The 25,967-nt window shown below is 32.3% G+C and overlaps 1 protein-coding gene across 1 annotated transcript in view; it reads left to right on the plus strand.

Annotated features, from left to right (window-relative positions):
- Positions 1 to 1,775: 1,775 nt before the first annotated feature.
- The window catches only part of LOC111057582, a 65,495-nt gene continuing 41,303 nt past the window's right edge, over positions 1,776 to 25,967 (plus strand). The window contains exons 1-2 of the mRNA XM_039431438.1: positions 1,776 to 1,957; positions 16,150 to 16,375. The gene's annotated coding sequence lies outside the window, so the exon portion shown is untranslated. The remainder of the gene's footprint in view (positions 1,958 to 16,149; positions 16,376 to 25,967) is intronic.

Raw genomic sequence — 25,967 nt, forward strand, 5'->3', positions numbered from 1 at the left:
TCTTGCTGAAGAAACCAACGGGCACAGTTTACTCTTGGCTCATAGTCGCGTTCAACCAATGAGTGAACTTTTTGAAAGCGGAAGGGGTGAAGTCTTTCCTTGTTTAGTACACGCCACACAGAAGAAGCACTTGAATTGATTTGCTTTGCAACTGCTCTCGTACTCGTTCTAGGATTGAAATCGAATTTCTGCAATACTTCCTCTTCAAAAGCAACATTTCGAACTGCTCGAGGCCTACCAGCAATTACCCTGTTCCGTTCAAATGAACCAACTTCTCTCAGCCGATTGTGAGTTCTTGTGAACACCTTGTCGGAAGGGGGACGGCAGTTTGGAAATGCAGCTGCATACATTCTTCTTGCTTCGGTCGCATTGCCAAGAGCTGCTCCATACATGAAGTGAATATCGGTGTACTCCAGCGAACTGAATTCCATTACAATAATTAAATATTTGTGTAGAAGCAACGTAAGAAAATATTGAAACTGGAAATTTAAGATAGAAATAAGACCTAGGAAACGTGAGACTAAGAAATAGGAAGCACTACATCTGGTTCTTTACTTTTAATGAAACAACAATACTTTTACAAGACAAACATTATCATCTGAAAACCATTGTAAAATCATCTGTTTGCCCATATGGAGCCATACCGAGTTTCAAAGCTTCATCTTAAATACATCTGGAATTAAAAAATTAATATTGATCTTTAAATGGTGAAAAGTGGTCATGCATGCAGTACGAAAAAATCAATTTCTCTGTTATTCTTCGACCAATCTTAATAAATAAGGTATCATTGGAATCGTGAAAAAATTTGCTAACTTTTTTGTCTCTTGTAAATTTTCTGTAAAATGGACGGTTTTCGAGATATTCGCCATCAAAAATTTAAAATGGCCGCCATTTTGAAAAATTTAAACGAAAAATTTTTTTTTTATTTTTTATAGTTGAGTCTTTATAGCATAAATATTCATGCCAAATTTCAGATCAATACAACATTTCGTTCTTGAGATAAAAATTTTTAAGTGAAAAAAACAAAATGGCAGCTATAAGGATAACCGCTGAGTTTTGGACACTTCAAATATGACATTTGTAGTCTCCTAGCATCCAGGTACAATACCCTAAAATTCTCGACACTACTTCTGAAACATTCTGTATATAATATAACTGACTATATATATTATAGTGAAGTCCATGTTATAATGGCAGAGTTTGATTAGCTACAGTATTGCTATCATTCAACAAAGCATATAACTCTTTCTCTTTTTCGCTTTGCTCTGTTGCCAGATCGTCTTTTAACAATGTAGATTCAATTAATTAACAAAATATTTCATCTAAGTTATGAACATTCATTATGAAATTGTTGGACAATATAATTTCTTTCCCAATAAAATATAATTGATTATCCAAAACGAGAATGAACAGTTAATATGACACCAATAAACCTGTATCAGCTACTGTCTATAAAAGGCATTGACAGGATAGAATATCGGCAATGTTTTCTCCTATCTTTTTCCAGTGCCATTATAACGTGTACCTCACTATCATAGATAAGCTTACAAGAATGTTAAACGACGGTCAAATCTTACAACGTGAAACTCGTTGTTTTCTTCACGTGGCGTCTACAGAAATTACGTTGGAATGATATCATGTCTTGATATATGATAACTTGATGTAAAAATTACCACTCCATGACTTCTGATTAAATAGGTTTTTTATAAAAAATTTGATAAATACATTATTACATTTATCCAAATATTTCGGGAATTATTCCAATCTCATTTCTGCATTATGCTTCTGTTTATTCATTCAATATGGCGGAAATTTAGCTTCATGATCTAGCTTCATCCATCATCTACCTTCTTGTCTTGTACCACACGTCTAACTTTCGTTAAGTATAACTTTAGTATCTTTGTACAATGGAAGTTAATTTCAATTGCAGGAGCATTAATTATTAGTCATCTGAATGGTAAGTTAAAATGATGAAATACTTGATGTATTATCAAAGATTTTTTATTGCTAATGCAATGTGATTTCGCGGTATTCTGCTTCATAAGAAAAAGGTCTATTAATATCTCAAATACTCAAATTTTCAATATAAGCTTATATTCATCTTGTTATTTTCAACTATGCATCTTCTATAATTATTATTACTTTTGTCTAATCAACTCAGTTTTGATAGCCTAGTACCATACAATTCAGATTGGGCTGACTGAAATGATTAACGGGCCTAGCCTAATTCGTTGGCATTCGTTAGGCTAGTTGCAAATATGTATGGTATTACTACTTCAATGTAAGATTAAAAAAAGCCCATCCATTCGACGACAGCTTTGCCTGTATCTAAATTGGCTAGACTAGTAAATCGTTCACTGAAAACTTAATTTTTCTTTGCTTTAAACGTGTTGTTTTGCCTGTGTTGTTGAGTCCGTAGCCCCGTTTATTTGTTTTAAACGTGTTGTTTTGCCTGTGTTGTTGAGTCCGTAGCCCCGTAGCCCGTATTCTTCAATGATATAAGCCATGTAAACTTCAATATTCTCACAAGAGGTTCTAACTTATTCCCTTTATAAGTCTTTAAAATAATCTAATAGGCATTTTATTATTGTTTTATTTAAGTAGATCTTGTAACTATTAATTATTGTGAGATTACTGAAAATTGTTAAAAGTGTTGTGTAAATAGAAGAATTTGTCAAGGGACAATAATTTGACTTTATCAAAAAAGGATCCCACCCTAGCTTTGTTGATAAAAAAATAAAATATTAATTTTTTTCCTCAAAAAGAGTAATCATATTACATTGATTATGCTGTTCTAGCATAATCTAAATTTAAATTTTCAGTTTGAAATTTTTCTTCTTATTTTAATATGGACAACTACATAGGCTAATAATTGACTAATTAGTTCGGTTGCTTATATTGATGAGAAACCTTTTTTGGAAACAAACATAACCTTATTGAGTTAAAAAGTTAGGCTTACCTTTACTATTTATATAAATATATTTGAAATGAAAATATAAATATTGTTGACCCGTCAGACAAAATATCAGATAAAATCAAACCATAAAGTTTTATAAGGAACTAAGTATTTCTTTTAAAATACCTAATGCGACTATTAATTATCATCCAGTACAGTTTGTCAAGTCAATATAGACATAAAAAAGGGGGTGTGCTTGCAATTTATATTGTAGTTCCGATTCTTAAATATATTATTTGGGTAGGCTACATAAGAGATGTCCAGAACCAATTTCTTCATGCAAAATTTCCTTGTGCTAGATGCAGGGTGGCCCAAAAACCTCGTATTTTCGGCTCATTTTCAAGTTTTCAGCTATTTCTGCCAAATCTTGTAATCGGACAGAAAAATTTGCTATCGCATTTTTTTGGATTATAAAATTCTGAATAAAATGAGATCATTCGGAACTCTATCTTCAATGAGTACTGAGTTATGATTTTTCAAAAATGAGTGAAATTTGAAGGAAAAAACAATTTTGATGAATTTTAGTCTTATCAACAATATCTTCCGATTGTCAACATTTAGATGTATAATTCAAAATCCCTTTGGGCGTATTTTTGTGCTCTACAATTTGAAATCAGGGAGAGTGCTCTATCTCAAATAGATTTACAGCCCATATTCCAATACACAAAAAATGGCCAATTTCTTTATTCAAAGCTGCATGTCTTGTGAAATACTTCTGATAAAATTTCCAAATCCAGTGAGGATGTGAAAATTGTCCCCCTCCACCCACTCCAATAAATGATACTTTTGATTCAAATACAGTTCGAAAGTTACAGAAGATTTTAAAAATGGCGATTTCAGTTTTTTCATTTTTTTCGTGATTTTACTGTTGATTAAGAGTTTCTAAAACGAGTCTGATACATCATAGAAACTCACTATTGATTTCAAATTGTAGATAAATTCATCCTCTACGAGCTTAGATGCCTAAAATCTATATTGAATCAATCTGGCACATCATAGAACTGCCAAAACCGTTAATATGAGAAAAATATCTACAATTTCCGGATTTTTTTTCAACAATCAAATCTCACTTTACGAACATATTTTTTCATGAATCGTTTACAGCAGATGAAAGAGAAAATGCTACTGCACGTTTCTAGATCAAGTTATGATTTTTTATATTAAGGGGCTACAGAGATACATACATAGCTTTGAATATAGAAATTGGCCATTTTTTGTGTATTGGAATATGGGCTTAAGTACACTCAACAAAAAAAATTTTCATTTTTCAACCGAATTTGACTTATGATGCATGATTTTGGACCTCCCTGACGAGCCGAGAAGAATGAAGTGCAGTACGATGAAATCTGAGCATTGTGTCAAAAGTTATAGGTGTTTGAAATTTTGATCCTTGAGGTGTCCTTAAGCGTGCCTCTCCACTAGGAAATACTGAAATGAAGTGCATCTAACGGGTGATTCTAATAGAACATGATCTCATGAACTTATGTCATTGTGCGAAATATCAATGTGAGGACAATGTAGTTGGTGATGATGCTTGAAGCTAAAAATTATGTGTTTTTCACAATACAAGGAACATTGTTGTCAGGTGTACCTGTAAATCTATTTGAGATAGAGCACTCTCCCTGATCTCAGATTGTAGAGCACAAAAATACGCCCAGAGGATTTTGAATTATACATCTAAATGTTGACAATCGGAAGATATGGTTGATCAAAGACTAAAATTCATCAAAATTGTTTTTTCTTTCAAATTTCACTAATTTTTGAAAAATCATATCTCAGTATTCATTGAAGATAGAGAGTTCCGAATGATCTCATTTTATTCAGAATTTTATAATCTAAAAAAAGGCGAGAGCCAATTTTTCTGTCCGATTACAAGACTCGGCAGAAATAGCTGAAAACTGGAAAATGAGCCGAAAATACGAGGTTTTTGGGCCATCCTGTATCTAGCAGAAGGAAGTATCTAGCGCTAGTATCCTGACGCCAAAATCCGCCATCTTTAAAGAAAGTTTTGCATTGTACTATAGCGGTAGTTTTAATTTCTAACAGGATGATGCAGTCATGTGTCGTGGTCTTTCTGTATGTATTCTGTGGCTGAACGGTTGCTCATGAGTCATTACTGACATTTGTTTCGTCTGCTGCTTATATTTGTAAACAAAACTAGAACCTATATCCTATCTCATTGTATAATCAATTGAAATGAAAACCATCAAGTGATTGGAGTTGTTTGAAATGCTCTGGATAATATTTTATATGTTATTGAATTCATGTAATCATGCATTTCTGTGCTCCCAAATACATTATAATGGAGTCCATCATAAGTGTAAACAACCTCTTATACAGCCATGTCTGTTTACGTTCTTTTCATCGGTAGAAAAGTAGGATGAGCTGAACCGGATATGACGTATTTTTTTTCTTATCAGTTAGACCCTGAAGAGGTTAAACTCACAATGCCTATGCCTTCCCAATGCTAGTTCTTACTTGTAATTGAAGACTGCCGTTGAGGTATTTTAGCGATAGATTGTATATAATACATATTTTTGTAATATTATATATTACAAAAATCTTCAAGATCTTTAGTATGTAATAATCTTCCAGGTTGTCCCCTCAATGGCAAATTTCAATTCCAAGTACACAAGCGCTGCATGTGAGTCTATGCATCTTTAAGGTCTTTGAGTTAGACCTAACAGTGCTTCGTTCAGAGCCACGTTCACTCACCGATCAGTGGCTTTAAACGCAACCATTGGCATGTAGGCCTAGAAACAAACCTGCTTGTTACTTTCCTTGCCCTATTACCATAGGTAAGGAAAGTATTGCTTTCCGAAAAAATTAAGGTACCCCAATTTCTAAATTTCTATACGTTTCAAGGTCCCCTGAGTCCTAAAAAGTGGTTTTTAGGTATTGGTCTGTATGTGTGTGTGGGGGTATGAGTGTATGTGCGTCTGTGCACACGATATCTCATCTCCCAATCAACGGAATGACTTGAAATTTGGAACGTAAGGTCCTCACAATATAAGGATCCGACACGAACAATTTCGATCAAATGCAATTCAAGATGGCGGTTAAAATGGCGAAAATGTTGTCAAAAACAGGGTTTTTCACGATTTTCTCGAAAACGGCTCCAACGATTTTGATCAAATTCATACCTATAATAGTCATTGATAAGCTCTATCGACTGCCACAAGTCCCATATCTGTAAAAATTTCAGGAGCACCGCTCCATCTATGCAAAGTTTTATTTTAGATTCCCAATTATCAGGTTTCAGATACAATTTAAACAAAAAAATTCAAGTGGAAAAGATTCAGTATGAAAATTTCTACAATTTATATTTAGTAACATTTTCACCTAAAATTGGAAATAAACTCGGAACGTGAGAAAATAAGATTATTCAATTGCAAACTGTTGGTTACTGTTGATTCTATTTAATCATTCACTATGAAAAGATAGCAGACTTCGTGTGTCTGCAGCGCTATTGTCCTGTCGCCAGCTGTCTCAGATCTTAGAATAGTAGATTCGATATACGCGGGAACACTAGCGTCAGTTGATCAATTTTCATAACGTCAAGGAAAGTTGTGTGAGTGCGCCACACCATATTTTTTTTACGTGCAGACATTTTACATTTTGATCAGCTGACCATTAAGAAAAAATTGGGAAATGAAAGCATCCCGATTTCAAATAATCTCGATTCTTCTGAAGCGGGCTACTTTGTCAAACTTGTTATTTGTTATTTTTACTGCTCTCCATTATTGTGACGCATTGGAATTTATTCTGGTGTATTCTTATAATGGTAGGAATATGTACTGTAGAGGAGAATACGAAGCTCAAAGTACTTGATACTTAATTACTTTTACTAAAGTGTAATTATGATGACATTTTGAAATTTTTAAAGGTTTTCAAAGCCTTGAATTGTCACTTTAGCTAAACTATCAAAGCAAAAAATGTCACTTTATTCTTAATTCATTCATACAATAAGTAAATCATCGAAATGATTGGGATAGTAAAAATAGGTAACATTGTGCTATTCATCTCCCAAATTTAGATAAGGTTTCACATAGTTCGAAATAGATTAATTTTGTAGTTTTTCACTTCACAAAATTTTCAGTCCTTAACCTTCCGGCAGTCGCGCTGTGGTAAAAAGTACAACAGTTCAGTGTTTTTTGCTGCACAAAACTATTGAATGGGTTGTCAGTGAATGAGTCACCTTTGCATTCCAAACCTTTTCCCCCATCACTCCACTGAGTTGCAGTATCAACCGAGCAATGGTTTAGTCTTTAGGTGCCATTTAGTCGCTACAGTGCATAAGTTGCACTGTGCATAAGATAGGGAAAGACTGTATACGGGGACTGTAAACGAACCAATAACACAGAATTGATGGCTTTGCTTGATGTACCTTATTGGGCTATACAATGGTAATCATCCAAATGTTCATAGGCGTAAAATAATCCAAGAAGATGAATAAGTAATTATACAATTAATATGTTTTGACAGTAAACAGAGTACATAACACTTGGAAAATTGGATATTGTACAGAATACAACACGCGACTGCTCGTGTGATTGAGTAGTGCGCGACTACCGGCATGCTAAATATTCTTTATTCTTTTATTGATTCAATGATACACAACTTTTTTTAAATAATTTGGTGGAGGATCAACAGACACTGCCCAAAAACTGTTGCTCCTCCAAATTTTGATTCATTCAAATAGTCCAGAGTTACCTTCACTTTATAAATATTTTCACAAAGTAGCCTAGATATTGTACTAGATATATTTTTATTTTATTTCAACTATTTTTCTTTTTTGTTTCACCTGAAACCAGCCAAACTACACAAAACACATCTTCTCAATCACTGTTGTCTCCAGTATGTTGTTTCCAGTGTTGTTGAGCTGTCAAAACTAAAATTAACCTTAACCGAACAAAGTCTAATCAAAACTAAAACTAACCTTAACCGAACAAAGTCTAATCAGGCCTAACCTTACCTAACGAAGCATAACCCAACCCAATCTAACAAAGCAAAAAAAAAATGCAGATTGAAATTAAATTAGAATAATAGGCTATATCATATTAAAATTTGAAAAAGAAGTTTTGCAACCGCTCTTAAATCAGTAATCAAAGAAGTGGAAGACGGAATCTCATCAAGCAATCACAAAACTGATGGGCAGTACTGTACTGTGGACTGTACAGTGTGCGTTAGTACTTTTGAGCCTTAGCATAGGATAAATTCTCTACTTATTTCTAAGTATCGTTACTCCATGGCATTGGTAAAAAGATTATAAGTTGAGATGCAATTCCTTAGAGGCGTCTCGAGACGCACGGCTATTAGCAGGCGTGTCGAGATGCGTGGTCAGGTTTTAAGATGGCTGAAAATCCGTGGTCGACAGCGGATGAAGCGTTTTCCTCTGCACGACTAGGTCGCTATTTCAAACTTCTCACATACAGCCAAAGTTAGGTTATCTGCCATTATATTGATTATAGATTATTTCAATTGAATAAGGAAGTACTTAAGGTGTGTTTTCGTAACGGGCAGACGACAGAATTCACTTTAAATTAACATTGGTTCTTATGGGAGTATTCACCCATCGGCAGAAAGTTGAGCAGAAAAAAAGAACTGTTCAAATCAGAGACGAACTGTCGTTCATCTTGCCGTTCTTTATAAGGCCTATCAATACAATGCTATTTTGCTTCGACCGATCACTGCTCGTGAACCGTTTTGTCGAAAAAGAACTAATTTCGGGATTCTGTCGACGAGAACAGACAGCTTCGAATCACTTTTCTGCTCTGATCACGTGACACCGGCAGAATATCTTTCTGTGGATCAGACGCCATGTTCTTTTTAACCTCAATCTTTAATTGTTGGATGGTTTGTTTTGATATTGGTTGTCAGATTTCGGATTGCTACTATTATACTGTGAAATTAATTTGCAGTGGAAAATTGAGGTATAAAATATTTCTATTGGTTTCTTTATTCTTATAATTTTCACAAGAGAAATTGAAAATGGATTTACAACAGAAAGGCGTGAAATTTTCGAAGTTTAAAGTTTTGTACTTTCCAGACCTGCACAACGAATTACCTATTTGAAAAATAGAATATGTTTAGAAATTGCTGATGTAATAGAGCATTCAAGTAAGTACACTTAAATTTCTCATAATAAAGTAGGCTAGATTTACCGTACACAATTATTTGATATAAATTTTATGAGTAGCCTACTAGCATGTTTACAATTTTTATTCAGGTAGCCCACTGTAGTAGGCCTTTAATAACCTAGTCTCTAGGCCTAAATTGCTATCTTTTTCATTTTTCAAGAGGTTAGAAGTTAACAAAAGTTTATTTATTTCTTTTTTTAATGTTTAATTTGTAGTATTTAATAATAATGTAAATCCTAGAATAGCTAGTTTGTGTATGGTAGAGAATTATCACAAGAAAGAGAGAAATCTAATCAACTGATTAGATTTAAACTCATTCAAGATTGATTGATTAGATTAACATTAAATAATCAGATTCAAAACATTATTCAACCAAGATAACATTTAGCATTTCATGCTAACAATCTTTTACACTTTCAGTAAGTTGGCCTAATCACAAAATACATTTTTTATAATGCAGCTAGTAGTTTTCACAAACAGATTTATTAAAAATAATATCATAATTTGACTTAGAAGTATTTCATTACATTCTAAGTCCTAAACTTCCATTATCCTTGTTGCACCTCAAAATATTGTAAACCCATAGTTTATCAATATAATAACAAAACTAACCTGACTATTAGAACATTTACTTTGTCTTTGGTACCTATCTATGAATTAATCTTCTCTTAATTTATAATTCAAAATTACTTGTAAACAATATTAAATAGATTGTTATAACTTGATCAGAGTCAGTGTAATTGAATATTGAAAGACTGCCATTGGAAAAATATAAAATAGGTACTATTTTTCTGGTTGACCATTGCTACCAAACTCATTTAAAACTACAATAGTAATGTATTTGAAAAACTTATTCATGCTCTATTGATCGATATATTGCGTGATGCCAGGTATATCAATGTGAATAGTATAAATTAAAACAGGAGACACACAACATAGATAGATTAAAAACACTGAAAAACTTACATTATAATCGGAAATTTTTAAGGAACTGTGTCCCCTTTCTCAACCGAGCAGAGAGTGTAATGTAAGTTTTTCAGTGTTTTTAATCTATCTATGTCGTGTGTCACCTGTTTTAATTTATATTATAAAACTTTAAAGTGTTTTCTGTTATGTGCTATGAATGTAAGTATATACTTATAGTATTTATATCTAATGTAAATAGTTTATTGAGGCCCAGTTCACTTCTAATTTATTCAAAGTCCAAACTATGTCTTATCATTGATGATTAACTTCACATTATCTCCAAAATGAATATGCTGAAAGATTATGTTTCTTTTTTCAGGTACCATTTACAAACAAAATATTGAAGAGAATGTGCTCAAAGGAAATGCATATAAATTATTTTTTGTTGACCAGGATGGAACAATTCTTTGGAACCTATACTTAGAATAAGTTAGTTAGGTAAGATAAAATTCCACTCATTTTTTAAACTTTATATAGGCGATGTCATTTTATACAGTTTCCCATTTTTTAAAAAGGTTTATCCACTTCAATGTTTTATTATCGATTTGATGGTAGATATTCAAATAGTAAGATTTAACTATGGTACGTGACTAAAATAATATAAAAACTGACTAATTTTGAAATCATTAATAGCTTACAGGAAATCTTAATATTTCGAAACTACGTGAAACCACATGAGATCAAGATGGACAGTTGAGAAGAGTGCTTAAAAAACAATGTATTCACTTATCATTCAGGGAATAGAGTTATTCATAATATTTGGGATTCCTTCCATAAAGAAATAATTTATGTAACATTATCTAATAATGTGATAACATTACATCAATAATTTGATGTTAAAATTGTTTTTAAAACACTCTTCTCAACTGTCCATCTTGATCTTGAGTGGATGATGACTTTATAAATGACCATACATTAGAACTATGAATAGATGACTTGAAAAATTCACCCAGCAAGTGCTGGTAGAAAACACTGAATAATAGCTTTTAATGACAGTCATTCCACCTTTTAAAATGTATGATTAAATTCATGGATGAAATACCCACATTGTTCTGAGAGAGATTTATGTATTTGCAGTTTGGTATTCATTTTCAAATCACTTAGTTCTACTTATAATGTTGTAGATAATCACCATTTCAGATTAAGCAATTAATTTATTGATTATTTCCATTTGTTTCATTAAACTTGTTTCTCTAAATGTAGAACTAAAAATTACTTTATGCAGTACATTTTGGAAGAGTTAAGTAAACCAAACGGTCGAGAAGTAGGCCTACTGACCACAGAAATAAATAAATAATTGTTCATGGTATCCAAAAATATATTGTTCACCAACAAGTTCTTTTGACCTAGGGGCACACTGATTAATCCCAATTCCTGCATGGAGATTTATTTATTCAATCATTCAGAATTACACAACTAACAGATTGATGCTAATAATAATTCAACTGAATGTTGGTTTATTGGAATTTCTCATATAATATTACTTTGTCATTATTGGAGGGTTCCTTCCCAAGAAATATAATTAAAAACTTATACAGATTACAATCAATTTCAGAATTCACTTTGCAAAGTTTTTTTTATAATGAATAATAAATTATTTATAACTTTTTGATTTCAGGCCTAGTGATGTACCAGCCAGAAGTAGAGGATGACAAAGAAAATCAACTATGAATAATATTCCATGGATATGATTCATGTATGATGTAGTAGCCTACAGAAGAAAGAGATGGACTAATCTAAGAAATATATTCATTTTTTCAGTACATCTTGATGTGTTTATTTCATGTTATTCATAATAATATCTTCTTTTTCTGATCGCTCCTGCTAACTGCTTCAATTCAGGTAGTTTTGAAGAAAACAGCAAGTGACATGAAATTAATAAAATATGTTTTAATTGTTTATACTTGAGGGATTATTAAAACTATATTTAACCCAAAAGCATCGAACTCTTATTAACAACGTTATTGGTTCTGTATGTCTTCTGCTTTTTTGGAACTAATAAAATTATTTAACATTGCTGACTGGCAAATGCTATAGGTAACATGTAGTTAAATAATAGACTTGAATTGGATATAAAATAGGGTATCACAATTATTATGTATTGTATTAAGAATTAAGTAATAGTACTTATTTACTGCATTGAAGGGGTAATAATTCTTTGAATATGAAAAATAACTTAAGCAAAAGTTGAAAATATGATGTTCCAAGCCACATCAAATATAATCACTTTCAATTCTACCTTCTAGGCTATATTTCCAAGGTTTTGATTAAAAGTGATAAGCTTTTAGAACATTATAGTGAATAAGGAGTTTGAAAGGCTACTCTAATTCTAATTAATACCCTAATAAAGTATTAATTTTAATAGGGCAACTTTAATGGTTAATTGTAGAAAATAACTAGTAGGCCAACCCTAAAATATTCAAAATAAGCATGACCAGTTTCTAATTATGTCATTGTCAAGAGAGTCCTTATTGAAAATGTCGAAACTAATCATGTTTCATTTTGGAATATCACAAGGGTACTAGTTACCTTCTATAATTAATAAATATTCATCCATTTTAAAATTGGCTATGTGTTATTTAAAGTAACATAACAGAACTCGTTTATTAAAGCAAGATATAGTTATCTCACCAATAATTATTAGAATTAGTTCGCCTGTTTGAATACACTTTGTACATGTCATATGTGTTAATCTATAATAATAATAATCTCCAATATTCGTATAGCTTTTACTGGTGAGGAGTCCCTAATTGAACATTGCCTGAGAAGGCATATTGATTTAGGCAGTCAATTGGCCTCACGATTCTTATACATGATTGTATATCAGCCGGGACCGTACCCATCCATTGATCAAAAAGGGGACTGCTAAAATAAAATTGCCTAAAAAACGTTTACAATATTGATATCCCTTGGTGTAATATATCTCATAGATTCCAAAAATGCCAAAATTAAAGCACTTATTTATTATTTATTTATTGGGTTTTTTTTCGATAGAGCTTCAATAGGCCTTTGAAGTTGAATACTCATAGTAGGTAGGCCTACCTATAAACGATGTGATTCAAAGAACATGCATTGACTCTGAAGGCAATTGATTCTAGTTAATAAAATAATTATAATAATATCTTATTAATAATGGAATGCTTCTAGTTAATAAAATAATATCTTATTAATAATGAAATACAATCAGTTACTTCAAATAATTTACCCTTACAAATTTCAAGCATAGGAAATGAAAAGTTAACTCTTAGATTGACATGCCTATAAAGCATAGAATTTTGCATAATTATTGAAGTAACTAATAATTGTGGAAAAGTTATCTGAGTTTTAAAAAGCAATTAATTCACTTTATTGAATTAAATCTCCAATAATCATTTCAGAATTACCTTTTGGACAACCCAAAAAGTTCATTACCCATAACACATAAAGCAAAATTCATGTCAAAGAACTAGTTCTTTTAATGTTACTGTTTCTGCCCGCCTGGGTGCGCTGCAATCGATTCTGCTTCTGCCCGTTACGAAAACACAGCTTTAGAAACGCATGAAAAATTTTGTCATATGTATTATAATACTAGTGGCGCCCTAGGTTGAAGAACTCAATGAACTGTTGTATTGATATCTGAAATCCACAACTTGTAATTATACAGAGTTGGTAAGAATTATTATGGAAACAGCCAAACAGTTATTTTAAAAGTATGATATGACAGTAGGTTCCATGGGAATTCTATTCCAATGAAGAAAAATCAGGTGTGGTATACTCACACAACTTTCCTTGCTCATAGAACTGTAAGCCCCATTCTTAAAGGAGAATAATTTAATGGTATAACATAATGACGATTGGCGGCAACATATTTGAAACTACGATCAGACTTCTATATATATATATATATATATATATATATATATATATATATAATTTTTTTAGAGTACTTTTCCTTTGTGTAAATGTGAAATTCGATGATTTTTTAAAAGTCGTCAAAACAGCTTTTCTACAGATGAAATATTTCGACTATGTGTTCTTTTTATGAACTGCTTTACCTACCTACCTCATGCACGAGAAGGAGGTTACAAAGTCCATTTCTCAAGGATGGGGTAGACCCCTATTAGTTTCCCAGCATGCCAGTTGATAGAACTGATAAATAACTATACAGGGTATGAATTTGAAAAAATCGGTCAAGTCATTTTTTGAGAGAATCGTGAAAAACATAGTTTTTTAGTAATTATCCGCCATTTTTCTCAAGAATATTACGGAGCTCCTGCAATTTCCCCAGAAATGAGACTCATGTCAGTTGATAGTGCTTATGAATAGCTATCCATGGTATAAATTTGAAGAAAATCGTTAGAGCCGTTTTCGAGAAAACCGTGAAAAACATGGTTTTTTAGTGATTATCCGCCATTTTTCTCAAGAATATTACGGAGCTCCTGCAATTTTCCCAGATATGAGACTCACACACACACACAGACCAACACCCAAAAATCATGTTTTTGGACTCAGGGGGCCTTGAAATGTATAGAAAACTTGAAATTAGGGTAGGCCTACTTTAAATTTTTTTGGAAAGCAATACTTTCCTTACCTATGGTAATAGGTCAAGGAAAGTAAAAATCTAGTTTCTGTCGTTTCAAACTTTTGTCTATCGTCTTTGATCAGACATATGGGTCCATCTTCATTCCGAATCCAACTTCATTTTGAATCCAACATCATTTTTTCAAATGGGAACGTGGTCATTCATGTGATACATGATTTCTATAAGCCTACAGAATTTCAATGAAAATTAATGGCGAAACCCGCACATCGATGTCTCAAACCGTTTCAATAATCTCAACATTTAAAGATACCATTCAATTATACAAATCAACTCATTCTAAAGTTATTGTAGAACATACAAACAGACGGACACCGACTTTGGCCTTGAGTGGGTCAAAAGTAAGAACACGCTAACGCTCGTTCAATAATATATTATATGCAGAGTGACCACGAGAAACATTTACATTTTAGGAACAAAAAAAAAACAGTATTCATTTTTTAAGATACTATTTATTCAACTAGAGTGAAACAGTTGTGAATATATGCCATTTACTTTATGTAGAGAAAATTATGTCAGTTAGGTGACGTCTTTCTTCCATTGAGGCAATTATAATTTTCTCTGACATAATTTTCTCTACGTAAAGTAAATGGCATATACTCACAACTATCTTACTCAAGTTGAATAAATATTGTCTTGAAAAATTAATATTGTTTTTTTATTATTAAAAGGTAAATGTTTCTCTTGGTTACCTTGTATAATATGTTGAATTATTGATAATGGATATGAATTTTATCACCGCTCTTACTATTAAAATAAAAATAAGAGCATGGTGAACTATAATATTCTTATATTGTAGTTATATATTTTTTTTAATTTTCTCAATACATTCCAGTAATCATTACAATTCTGATTCTATGATAATATAATAGTAACTTTGAACAATTTCAATTTGGTTTCCACGGTATTTTTTACTGTTGTCTGCTGGATCTTCTATGAGATATTTGAGATTATTATTCCCTGCGGATTGCCGAGAGACTTCTTAAGGAGTGCTGCTGCAATCGAACGCGTACCATGTTTGGTCTGCAGTGAAAAATTCGCATAAACAAAACGCTCCTATTATTTAATACAGATGCGGTCAACCTTTTCAAACCCGACCCGGTCGCGGTCGACATGAAAAGTTTACTCACAAACAAAACCCTCCTTCAGGGCCGTCATGGCCAGAGCACATAACCTATAAATTTATTAGATTTGCTTATTCATTAGATATGAATCGTAAAAGCAATATAGTTGCCAACACTCCAAATTCATATGTGGTCATAACGTTCACAAAAAAAATCCAATGAGTCATCGAATATTATAAATCTATAGGTTATGTGCTCTAGCCTTCATTACTGTAACCATGCGTCTCGGCACGTCTCTAAGGAATGCCTCCTCTGTTTGAAAGAGGATTTCATGAAAATATTGAGTGGATATCTTTGAAAATTTCACCAGAAATAGTAACTATAGCCCAAAAAATGTGATTACTTTGGAAAAAAAAATAGGCTAAATATCTTTTACTGTTACAGGTAGAATATACTTTGCCGTTCAGCAGACTCATTGAAACGTTTGCTCTGCTTCAGTCTACACAGGACCGTTTCATCAGAAACTCATTCTTGGAAAGCTGAAATTAGACAACTTATAAATTTTGATTTTCATTACTGTTTGAAAATCCATTCTGTTTTTGTCTATCTGCTGTGAGCGACTCGAACATAACCTCTAACAATACAAACCAAGAAGATTAAAGAATATAAGGTAAATGCTCATTCACAATTATATTGTATCAAAAGTCCTACAATTAAAACACAATAATCTAAGTTTGATCTCATTACAATGTTGTATTTTGTTATTAATTGGTCGTATATTATATTTCATACTTTCTAGGTATATCGGATATGGTTTTCATCAATATTAAGGCAATTCAGTATAATTCATCAGAGATAGTGTTCATGCTAGGAAAAATACCTTACAATTCATTCATCCATAACTCTCAATTATGGTATCGATGTCGTCATGTTATGAATGAAATTCAAAAAGCACTTATTGATCAAGATGGCAGTAACTTTGGATCCAACCGTCAATTTACTTTAAGTTTTGTTTAGATTTGATCTTCATAAATTGATTGATTGATTCAAGCAAGTATAATTACTGTATTTCGAATAAAAACAAATTGTCAAAGAATTTTTTTATTCTAATGAAATGCTCTTGAATTTATGTGAATCAAATATGAATTACAATTACATTCACATGTATATAGTTATACTCTCTGATTACATAACTAGACAGAAACTTGGGAATTCATTCATGATATTGACATTACAGTGAATTAGAAAGAATGGATCCGGTCGATTGAACATGTAATGCTGCTTTGAATCACTAGTCATTCTTTAGACTACTGTACCTAAACATTGATTTCAATAAATTAGTCGTATTTTGAAGCATAAGGCATACGTGTGAAATGTGTTCTGCTTGAACTCCCGGCTTGTGCTTGGTAATAAAACGGATGATGATAAGAGATGAGTGGATCTACAGCTCAAAGTGGGTTCCGAACCACCGGGAAGCGATTTTTGAACTCATGAATGATATTTAAAGGAGTCGACTCTTCAAGTGATTACCCTTACAACAGGAATTACGTCCAATGAGCGACGATAGGAAAAGTAGTCTAATGTGCGACACTAAACTTGGTAAAGGGCTCTATTGTTAAGAACAATGAGAGAAGGGCATAAGCGGTAAATGGGTAGGTAGTCTTATGAGTAGACCTACAAAACGATATATTGATGATTACGATTGAATCAGTAGGTACCTACCAACTCCCATAAAAAGTAATCTGTTGTTGAGCAAAGATAGAACACTTTTCAGTTTCGAATAGATCAAGTTTGAAAAATATAACCAGTGAAAAGTAAGCCTTCTGCACAGACTTGGAAAATTTGTAGATGTATTGTTCATTTTTCATAGTGCTCCCATTCATCGCATCTGCCTATCCTTTTTGCTATTCTAAATAATGGTTTCACTGGCGCACATTGGACTAATTTTCCTACCGTCGCTCATGGGACATCACACATTGGATGACATCTTACCTTATCAGCGCATTGTTTTTGTGGGTGACATAAATATCGACCTGTTATTATATTATCGACCTAAATACTGACCGTTATTCTCTACAGTATCTTAATGTTATGAATGGGAATGGATTCAGGTCATTGATAAATAAACCGACTAGAATTATAGATGATGAACGGTCTTGTATAGATAATATATTTTACAAAAATACAGATGTATCAATAGAACCAAAAATAGCTAATATTTTTAAAATGAATACAACAGATTATTTTACAACTACTCCACACATGAATATAAGTGGTACTTTATCTCGCTCTACAAATAACTAATAACGGCACTAAAACAAATCATAAAAAACTCAGATCTCACTTACAGAAAGAAAAATGGAAATTCCTAAATGCTTATTTAAATAATGATGATAATAACACTAGATTCAACAGTTGAAACGTTTATAAATAAGTTAACAAATTATATAAACCTGTCTTCAATGGCAATAACATTGAAACATGAAAAGATACAAAATCGAATCTATCAATAGAAAAGACAGGATGGCTAAACAATTAGAAAAGAAGCCGTTGAACACCGTGTTGAAAAATGAATTCAGGGCCTACAGAAACCCACTTAATACTTTAATTAGTCATAATAAAGATGAGTACTACAGATATGAAATAGTTTAATGTGGAAATAACGCTAAAAGGTTATGGTCATACATTTAATGAACTATTAGATAAGGGAATGAAAGATGTGATATAAAATTGTCTGTTAATGAATTGAATGATTACTTTGCTAGTGTTGGTGAAAACTACGCTATTAAGATACCAAAATTATAACAATCAAGCCACATTTCAATTCAAATATAAGAAGGATAATTCCAGACTATTGAATTAGTTTTTATTAAGGCCAGTGAATGAAACAGAGGTGATAAACGCTATCACCAGAGTAGAAATATTTCAAAATACAAAAACTATTATGCTATCCAACAACTTATCTCCTCAATAGGTAGATAGCTATTTCTACTTGTAAAAAGTTGAAGAATTGAAGCACCAAGAATCAAAATATGAACATTCAGTAGCTCAAGCTCTACAAACACCGACAGTAAGTTTTCAATGTTCTCGTTCCACATATCTTGCCTCGTCCAGTCGTTTTGATGAAAATTCATAACAATGGTTAGTAAACAAAATAAAATTTTCACTCAACTCAAAATATCACTAGATAGCCAATCTTGATGAATGTTTTATTTCAAGTTAAATCCCCTCTTCAAAAATTACTTATTTGAAAATTATTGCTCCTAATAGTTCATTAAAATTCTATTTGTTGATTAATTAGCAGTGGGTACTAATAGTGATGAGCTAGCAGTTCTTGTTCTATAGGAAATTGGTCGTAACCGAACATAGCGTTTGTCATAGCGTTTTTAGTTGAAATAGTGATTAATTTCTGTTGTTTCCTTCAATTTTTCATTTGTTCTATTCGCTATGAGAAAGCTGATGAGGTATTGAATAAATTCTTAATTCTTTCTCCAAGTCATACTTCACTGAGAAGTATTATTAATTAATTTATTAAATCAACCAGTTATCAAATCAATTTTTATTTAAAAATAAAAATACAAAAGTGAAAAGCACATTAAGAAGTATTTGGAATTCGTCTACAAGACTGATTGGTTGTTTTTGTAGATGTCGTGATTTTTAGCCTTGATGGACTCAAGTAGTTCATTATCAAGTGATATCGTTCATAGTCATTGAATTAGTCAATAATGTCCACTTCGAAACTGATTCCTTGTTCTATGAATCAGTCAGTCTCATTTTAAACTGATAGTTTTATAAAACATCCAACACATCTAAATTTAACACGCCGCTCGAAAATAAGAGTCAGTTGAAGGTAAAAACAAAAAACATATCATCTTGACGAATGCAACTTGTTGTTTAGCCAAAATACGAATGGACAATGTTGGACATAAAATATTACTTTTGATGTCTTGTCCGTCCAAATGATCATACTATCGATATGCTTTAAATAGATCTTCGGCTTAGACGCATCTTCTTATGGCTGTTCAAGAGTGAAGTTGGCCTAATAGTTTCTCCTGTTTGGTCATGCCTACCAAACTAACCAAACCTACCATAGGTACCAACTAACTAGACTTGGGTCTGAAGTATGGGGAGATGAAGATGCTGATGATGGAAGATGAATACACTTATGAGTCAATCCTATTGTTTCAATAATTGTACATACACATGATAACCGGATCTTTTTTAACAATATGCTTTTGTGGAAATGTATTTCAACAAAACTGATAAGATGTGGAGTTGAGATTGAGGTGTCTCATCTTTATCTGATTCTAGTTTCACAACGTATTTGAAATGGAAGCAGTTGCTGCTACAAAATAATGTATAAATATCAATTTTTAATTGACCGATAACGGTAGCTTGGCAGATCGTTATGAGTTCTGCCTGAGAGTACCTTGAGAGATACTCTCGAACTTTCCAAAAAAAGGGTGTTTACTGAGAAATGAATGTTTTTGTATTGGGTATTGCAAATATTGTACTACCACTAGCAGGTAGTGGGAGTTGGCAGATGATGAAGTCATATAAACATATTATGTCATAGTTGGAAGAACTTAAAGTAGCCTAATTTATTATATAAAAATTCCAAGTTTACATAACACATTTTATTAGAAAAATTGATACTATATGTTCAATATTTAAAAGGTTGTAGCTTTTTTAATAACATCAGTTTCCCAGTAAACACCCTATATTATTTCAATATAAAAATACTCTCGTTTTCCAAAGCAAAGATTGATTCTTGTATTCGTTCTATAAAATACAATAAATGAATCACTATCATAGACTAACTTTTCATAAGATTGATTTCAAGTCATCTACTCTTCAAAGTAGGCTACGGAAAAGAAAGAAAATAACATTAACGATGTCGTTGATGAATTTATCAACAAAAACTATTATCCAAGAAATGTTGTACAAAGGCGTTGGACAAATCTGACGCCAAATCTTACATAATATTCTCTGATGGTCGATTTCACCATATTCACGTTATAGTCCAGTCAATATATACATAAAAAAGGGGGTGTGCTTGCAATTTATATTGTAGTTCTGATTTTTTAATATATGTTTTACTTACACGCTGATATCTTGAGAAAAATGCTTTAACCGTCATGACTAACTTATTCAAAAATAAAGCTTGATAAATTCTCTGCAATATTTGTTCTGTGGTGATTTGTGATAATTGTGCAAACTGTGCAAAAATAGACTAATTGGCAAAGGAATTTGGAGAGTATGTTTTGAACACAATTGTTGACTTCGCAGCTTTGTTGAGACCAGTTAGAGGGTGAACATATCAAAAGTCCCCATCCCTGACCTTGTGCTAAAGGGATGAGGGTGGTTTAAAAGTTGCATTTTTCAATGTTTTGCTTATACGCTCATATCTTGATCTTGAGAATAATGCGTTCAACCGACATGACTAACTATTCAAAAATAGAGCTTGATAAATTCTCTACAATATGTGTTTTGTGGTGATTTGTGTTATCTCCAACAGTTTTCGAGATATACGCTCTTTAATGTGTAAAATAAGAGCTTTTAATCATTTTTTTGTTAATGTTTTCCTTCAAATTGAAGAGAAAACAAAGCTCTACAAATCTACTGTGAGCATTCATTTTTAAGATGCATTGTTGGAGAGTTGTAGGCCCTGAAACATCAAAAAATAGGATTAAAAGCTGTTATTTTAACAATTTTTTTTCGAGCGTATATCTCGAAAACTGTTGGGATAACACAAATCACCACAGAACAAATAATATTGTAGAGAATTTATCAAGTTCTATTTTTGAATAGTTAGTCATGTCGGTTGAACGCATAATTCTCAAGATATGAGCGTGTAAGCAAAACATTGAAAAATGCAACTTTTAAACCACCCTCATCCCTTTAGCACAAGGGGTAGGGATGGGGACTTTTGATATGTTCACCCTCTAACTGGTCTCAACAAAGCTGCGAAGTCAAAAATTGTGTTCAAAACATTCTCTCCAAATTCCTTTTAGTCAAATTTCCTTTAGCAATCAATGCTCAAAAAAGGGTATAGAGGGAAATGTTTGGAAGACAATTTTTGACCCCGCAGTTCTGTTGAGGGTAGTGAGGAGGTTAACATATCAAAAGTCCCCACTCCTACCCCCTGTGCTAAGAGGGTGGGGGTGGTTTAAAGGTACCATTTTTTGGTTTCACGCAAAACACTCATAAAATATGTATCCTTGACTGTCACATAACAAATTAAAGCTTACATAATTTCCTACAATATTCATTTCACAACTTTCTCCTGTAGTTTTCGAGATTCCGCTCTTGAAGGTGTGACATTTTTGAAAAAACACGTTTGCCACAAATTTTTTTCTATTTTTCTATTATAACTTTTTAAAAATCGATGGGAAAACTCCATATTGATTTTGAGCTCATAGAGCATTAAATTCTCTTCAATTTGATGTATAATTTCACACTTTTACGAATTTCCCTACACCTTTTGCAGCAGCTTTAGTGTTGAGTGTGAAATCTCCATTTTTGCAACAATAGACCAATAGACAAAGTAATTTGGAGGGAATGTATTAATTTTTTTTTTACTTTGCAGCTTTGTTGAGACTAGTTAGGAGGAGAACATCTATCAAAAGTCACTATTCCTAACTCATTTTCTAAGGGGATGAGGGTGGTTTAAAAGTTGCATTTTTCAGCGTTTTGCTTCCATGCTCATATCTTGAGAACAATGCGTTCAACCGACATAACTAACTTTTTTAACTTTTTTAATTGAAAAAAGAAGCTCGATAAATTCTCTACACTTGTTGTTCAGTGGAATTTTGTGATATTCCCAACAGTGCACGAGATATTCGCTCTTGAAGGTGTGTAATTGTTAAAATAACAGGTTTTTATCCAATGTTTTGTTCTTTCAGTGCTTATAACTCTTCAACAATGCATCATAAAAACTGATGCTTATCGTAGATTTGAAGAGCATAGAATTTTCTTTGAAATGATGTATTATTTCACTATTTCAAGTTCACCTTTCATTGTTTTAGCAGCTTCAATGTAGGGGATGAAATTTTCATTTGACAATGACATTTGAATGGGATGTCTGTGAGACAATTTTTGACATTGTAGCTTGATTTGGACTAGATATAAGGTGAGCGTAGCAAAAGTGCGCATCTTTATTCCCTCTGTTGAAGGTGTGGAACCGCTGAGTTGACACTTTGTTGCAGCAATGAAAATTACACCCCCTACATTGAAGCTGCTATAACAATGAAAGGAAAACTTGGAATAGTGAAATAATACATAATTTCAAAGAGAATTCGATGCTCTTCAAATCTACGATAACCATATTATATTATAGAAAAAGTTGTTAGATCAATATTGTAGGAAATTATGTAAGGTTTAATTTTTTATAGAATAGAATGGAATAGAATAGCTGCCTTTATTTTTACCTAGGAGGGCGGAGTTAGGGCGCAGCCGGCCCTCTCTTATACTCAACCCTCCAATACAAAGCTGAATAATTCAAGATTAAACAAATACAAATTGAGAAAGAAATATATACAGTATTACAAACAAGGTTGATAAATAAATAGGATAGTCATGTCTGTAAAATGCATAATTTTCTAGTTATATGCGAGAAACCAAAAAAATGGTACTTTTGAACCACCCCCACCCTCTTAGCACAGGGGGTAGGGGTGGGACTTTTGATACGTTTACCTCCTCACTGCCCTAAACAGGACTTCGGGGTTAAAAATTGTCTTCCAAACTTTTCCCTCTACACCCTTTATTGAGCATTCATTGCCAGTACTAAACTGCTGATTTCGAAGATGAAGAAATTTGGTTTCACCAGCAAAACTAACGCCGCTGCCTTACTAAGCAAAAGATTAGAGTAGATCAAAGTGGCAGTGAGCTGCTATAACAATGAGCGAACAGTGTGTAAACAAGAAAACATAACCTAGAAATTCAACAATTTTTGGGAATATAGAGAAATATTTTCAGATAAATACAGTAATATATTATAGTTTTTTTTCTAATATAGTAACGCAAAATATTGAATAATATTAGATTCGTAGAAAATCAAATAAATTACGAAACTCAACTTTACTCAGATTTTGAATATAAATTAGTTTATTGACATATTTTAAATATGCATCTAGGTTAGTTATTGGTTATTGATATAAATGTTTTATAACATCAATTCGATAAAACTGGATAGCAAATTCGTTTTTATGGTTACCATTATTTATATCAAATTTAAATATGCTTCTGAAAACTATAAATTATTATATTCATATAAACCGACAGCTGGGAGAAGGTGTAATAAATATAAGCATACAACATACGACTTTCGACTCAACAGTAAACAAATCTCCGCCATATTACCATACATTTCCTTAACGAAAGATTACAGAGCTTCAATTGGCCAAGATTGGGCAATTTGTCTTTAACGGCTGGTCACACACCGATTAGTCAAGACAAGACTAGTCACGTTTAGTCACAATACTTCACAGTTGCTTATATGAAGTCTTGTCTAATTGCAATGACTAATCAGTGTGTGTTGCGTCATAAGCAGCAATGTGACGTATAGTGACTAAACGTGACTAGTCTTGTCTTGACTTATCGGTGTGTGACCAGCCTTAGTCGTTAGCTTTAACAGTGAAAGCAGTGTGGCGATTTTGTCAGTTAAGGGCTAACTGCAGATTACGCTTCCTCTAACGGCGCGTTTTGTTCCTGGTGAAAACGGGCCTGAGCATCTTATCCATTGTACAGTATAAAAAAATAAGGCAATAGTATTATTATTTTAGTAGCTAGGCTCACTATACTGGGTTCTGAATTTATACGTATTACATAATTTATAATGCCGAATTTGTACATTCATTTATTCATTATTCATAATAAGAAATAGTATTAGTATTTCTGAGAAATACTAGATTTAAAAAATTAGTTCCAGTGGATTATAGAGGTCTGTAGTTGATCGTCGTGGAAATTAGTTGAAAACCACAAAGGCATATGAAATCTTCCACTGAAAGCATCATTCCTTGTATTTGTAACAAGTATTATGCAGATTATTTAACGAATATAGCTTATTGCATATGATACTCCTATTCCAAACCCAAGCTTGAGTACAACATTATTTTACGTTGAATAATTTCCAGTTTCGTCCGTCTTTTATGTGTCACATTTATAACACATGATGTATAAGATTTTATCTGCTTCATAAACAGAAACTATTTCTGACATTGGATCACATTGAAAAACTGATTGATTGTGAACTGTTCAAATCCTTCAAATGTTGTCCAATATTTGGTGACTTCATCTGTTAACGAGAAAAGTTTCATTGATAACAAATGATCCAGAAATCGTTCCCTATCAAAGTTCAGACTCTAAAAAAAATAGCTCAGGATTTGACAAATTGTTGACTTGACCTAATATTGTATAAAACAGGATTGGATATCAACTTTGTTATTGCTTTCACGTATGTGAAGGACGAACTTGTTGAATAAAATTCAACTTTTGCTGATAACTTTTTGAGACAGCTACATTAGAGATGAAATTACTTCTTTTATTGCGGATGATGCTTATATGAGCTTTTTGCTTGTGCGTGGGTAATGGAAATGTATGAGATGATCAAACGTCCATGCCTATTCGATGGGATTCGGCGGGATTCGAACCCGCGACCAGGTAGCACTAGTAGGCTGAAGGTTCAACGCCTTGGTCAACTCAGCTTTCTGGCCGGCTTTTATATATGAATCTGCTATATTCTGAATAAGATAGGCTGAATAAAATATCTCTTCTATTACATCATTAGACATCTCGACGACAAATTTACAAAAATAATACGTAATATTCAAAAGGTATTGGGTATTGAATTTTCAGTTATCAGCCTATTATTATTTCTTCTAAATCGAGTTGGTCATCGTTTTTTGTTGAGATCTCAATACAATTATTAAAAAATAATTGATCACATTACACACCATAGGCATGTTTCATTGTAACATGTTTGAATCATATGACCTTGAATCTATTGATCTGTGATTTACAAATTTAAGAAATAGAGAATTCAGTGTAGGAATCAAATTATAAAGTCCAGTTTATAAATTATTTATATAATAATTATACAATTATTGTATTAAACTGAAAGTTTAACTGGTTAGTTTGAAACCGAATAAAGAGACTAGATATTGTCAAACTACAGATTTATGAAAAATTGAGATACCGGTTTTGGCTGTTACACCATTATCAATCTGTGGAGAGAGATTTTTAATAAATCTGTTGTTTCACAG

This window comes from Nilaparvata lugens, chromosome 6 (assembly GCF_014356525.2).
Source record: "Nilaparvata lugens isolate BPH chromosome 6, ASM1435652v1, whole genome shotgun sequence".
NCBI lineage: Eukaryota > Metazoa > Arthropoda > Insecta > Hemiptera > Delphacidae > Nilaparvata > Nilaparvata lugens.